Source organism: Aplysia californica, unplaced genomic scaffold, assembly GCF_000002075.1.
Source record: "Aplysia californica isolate F4 #8 unplaced genomic scaffold, AplCal3.0 scaffold01019, whole genome shotgun sequence".
Lineage (NCBI taxonomy): Eukaryota > Metazoa > Mollusca > Gastropoda > Aplysiida > Aplysiidae > Aplysia > Aplysia californica.
Window position 1 is genome coordinate 88,853 of NW_004798289.1, and position 3,808 is coordinate 92,660.

Genomic DNA, 3,808 nt, shown 5'->3' on the forward strand with positions numbered 1-3,808 from the left:
GAAGAAGAAGAAGAAGAAGAAGAAGAAGAAGAAGAAGAAGAAGAAGAAGAAGAGGAAGAGGAAGCGGAAGAGGAAGAGGAGGATGAGGAAGAGGAAGAGGAAGAGGAAGAAGAAGAAGAAGAAGAAGAAGAAGAAGAAAAAGAAGAAGAAGAAGAAGAAGAGTCTTTGCCGATTACTTTTTGGAAGGATGTAAAAGAACGATCCCCAAGGAAGTAAGAAGCTGTTTTCGAAATTTTAAATGATAGTTTCAGAACGTGTTACTTAGATTTCATATTGCGCCTTACAACCGACTTAGATCCTACGACACTCTAGTAATGCTTGCTGCATGCCTAAAAGGAGTAATTAATTAAATTTATAGCGCTCTGAACACTCACGGAGGGCTTTTTGAAAGAGAAGATAGGTCAATAACGCCATTCTCGGTTTCACAAGCACACAGTCCCTTCTTATCACATTTCTTCAATCCCAGAGAAGGGACCATCTGCAGGAGGAGGATCGACAATATCGTCATCTGGTGTGCTTGTTTCGTCAGCATTATGAGTTCACAAATCTTCTTCTGAAATATTCAACGAGAAACTAAATTTATATGTGTGGCATCGTGGTGAAATCAGACGCTCGTCAAAATTAAATAATGAAATCGAAGAAACAGGCAATTATCTGCCACTTTTGGCAGTGTTCATTTAATTACAAATATCTGCACCATGCATCAACATGGCTCATGCATTATCTACACGCCCGCAAATCCATGTACAACGATGCATCAGGTATAAACCTGCAGAATATGGAGGGACAGCGGCAGTGCTTGTCGTTCAAGGCCGACGTGGAACAAATGTTAAAATGACATTCGCTGCGAGTCATCTGGGAGGCCTCATATTTCATGAACTCTAAAGGAGGAATGACAGGTGACCTAAGGTCGATGCATCTTTCCTCATAGATAATGCATCTGCAAATAGGAAAGCAGTCAACATGCAACTGCTTTCAAAATCTTGGTCTCCGGTTTCTGACTCCTTTCTCGCCATTTCTCAATATCTGCGAAAAGGCAATTGCTACGAGTAGATGGCAGGCACAAACAAAATAAACACTGGACGAAGTTTGTCACAAACTCTTGAATCAGTGCAACGAAAAAATAACGAATCGGGGAACAAAGAGTCAATGATGCTACTGTTCCAAAGATGCAAACTGCTTTTAGGGGTATTAAAAATTATTATATTTTGCCTGCCTACTTTGGCAAACGAAACGTTTTCATGTAATTTCTTGTTTTCCTTTAGTCATTTAGGGCGTGTGGGTGAGGTGGGTTATTTGTTATTGGTATTTGCTAAAAAAAAGCAATATGTGGGCCTCTGATAATAAATATATTTTCCACAAATATTTTCGCTTCAAATCATCTCATATCAGTGGAGGAGGAGGAGGAACGGACACATTGTTCTGAAACCTTTTACATCCTTGCTACATTTGAATTTACAATGTCACATTTGCTTCTGTACTAATTCACATTTGAATTGGCAATTTTCACATTTGAACATAAGGATATCTAGTCTAGAAATATGAAGAAAATCAATCAAAGTGTTGGAAAAATATCGAGTTTTGAAAATCTCAACCAAAACTGGGTAAAACTCAAAATCTTTCTTCTTTAAAACGTTCAGCTGCAGGGGTGTGATCGGCACGTTCTGGTTCAAGGAAAAGGACGGTAAAACCACAACAGTCATATCAAATGGATACCTCACTGTGCTGAGAAAGTTTTGTATAAATTTGGGGAGGGGGTGTTATGCTATAGAAGCCTGGTTCCAATAAGATGGGTGCGCATCCTACACGCCAAGAGTGGCCATTGTATTGTTGTAGGAAAGGTTTAGGAAACACCTTATAAGCCGGAAGTTTACAAATCAATGGTCTCCACATTCGCCCTAACTTGAACCCTTTCAATTATTACCTGTGGGTTTTCTTATGGACAGCTTAGGAAACAACCCACAAACAATCAAACAGTTAAAACTCAATGCTGAACATTACGTCCGACTGGCCCTCTAAATTATTTGAATCAATGTTGGCAAAAATTATTACAATGCATCTTGTTTTTAATGGTATGGTACTACGTGGTGTAATTCAAGTGAGTGAGGAAGACATGGGCTTGTCAGAAACTTATTGGCTGGGCATGGGCTAGACGGTTCAAGGCCCATACATTTTGGGCTGGACCATATTGGTCTGGTCAGGAACATGCAGGCTGGACATTGGGAACATGTGGACTGGACATGGGGAACATGCAGGCTGGACATGGGGAACATGTGGGATGGACATTGGGGGCATACGGGCTGGACATGGGGAACATATGGGCTGGACATGGGGAACATATGGGCTGGACATGGGGAACATGTGGGCTGGACATGGGGAACATATGGGCTGGACATGGGGAACGTATAGGCTGGACATGGGGAACATATGGGCTGGACATGGGGGACATGTGGGCTGGACACGGGGAACATGTGGGCTGGACACGGGGAACATGTGGGCTGGATATGAGAACCATGTGGGATAGCCAGGAAAATGCAGGCTTCACCCGGGCCAGGCGTGAGGCAAATTCGAACATACCACATGTTTCTATTTGGCACGGCTATATACCACACAATGCCCGTGTCTTGTGTGTAAAAACGAGTGGGGCTGACATGGGGCCCATGTGGGTTCGTCAAAAACATATAGTCTACATCTGGGCTACGCATTGGCTGAATATGGGCTGGACATGGGTGGACACATATGGGCCCTTTCAATCGCCCATGATCAAAAACCACGTGGCCCCGAATGGGATTACCAGACGGTACCCACATACAAGCCCAGCTTGCGCCCATGCGGGGCCCATATCTTTGTGCAGGCTGGGAAGAATCAACCCAGAAACACGCCACGGGATCATTCAAAATTCCCAGTGGAACACTGAAGCTTGGAGCGAGAGTAATGGTCAACACCCTGTGATTCAAAAAGTCATCAACTCCATGGGTTTATTTGGCAATATTACTTTTGTTTAAACTTTCTCTTCACTGCACAAATAGTGACTAGATCTATTTAAAATGGAACAACATGGTCGATTTTTAAGATTTACAGACTTGATGTCCTCATTGTTGAATTTTGTTTATTCAAAGTTTTATTGAAATTAGTCAAAAGACGACGTATTGCCATTTAAAAGGGTACTTTTTTTTAGACACACGATACTATATCTGCATTGTGATACAGTTCTCTTTGCCTATCTCGTCGAGCAAGTGTGTTTTCTGATAGTAACAGATTATTCTTCTTTTTTAGGTGCAGTGTCGTAGTTTGTTCCTCGTGCGACTGAATCACGTTTATGACTTTCATGAACTGTGGAGAAGGTCGCACGATGCATGATCTTTAAGTGTGTTAAGGATACCTTAACTTAGTGGAAAATAATGACATAATTTAAGTCTTGATAGAACAAAAAAAATAAAACATTGTCATTTTCAGTTCGAACAACTAGTCACGCTTTGGTATTGATACATATTGATATTCCTCAATCTTTCGAGCCTTTTGGTTTGGTTATGGTTTGGTTTGGTTTGGTTTGGTTGGTTTGGTTTTTTAATACATAATTGGGGAGGGAAAAAAGAGTAGGGTGGGGGTGTCCATTTATAATGGTTACAACGATTATTCCAGACAGACAGAGAAATAAAGAAGCAGAAAAAATAATTTTGGTATCGTCTTTGCAGGCTTTTCCCAAACATATTATACATCCTTACTCAACGATAAAAGTCTTCAGCCAACTTTCTGTACATACATACGCCCTCCCCACACCAACACCACTACCACATCCACATTAAGA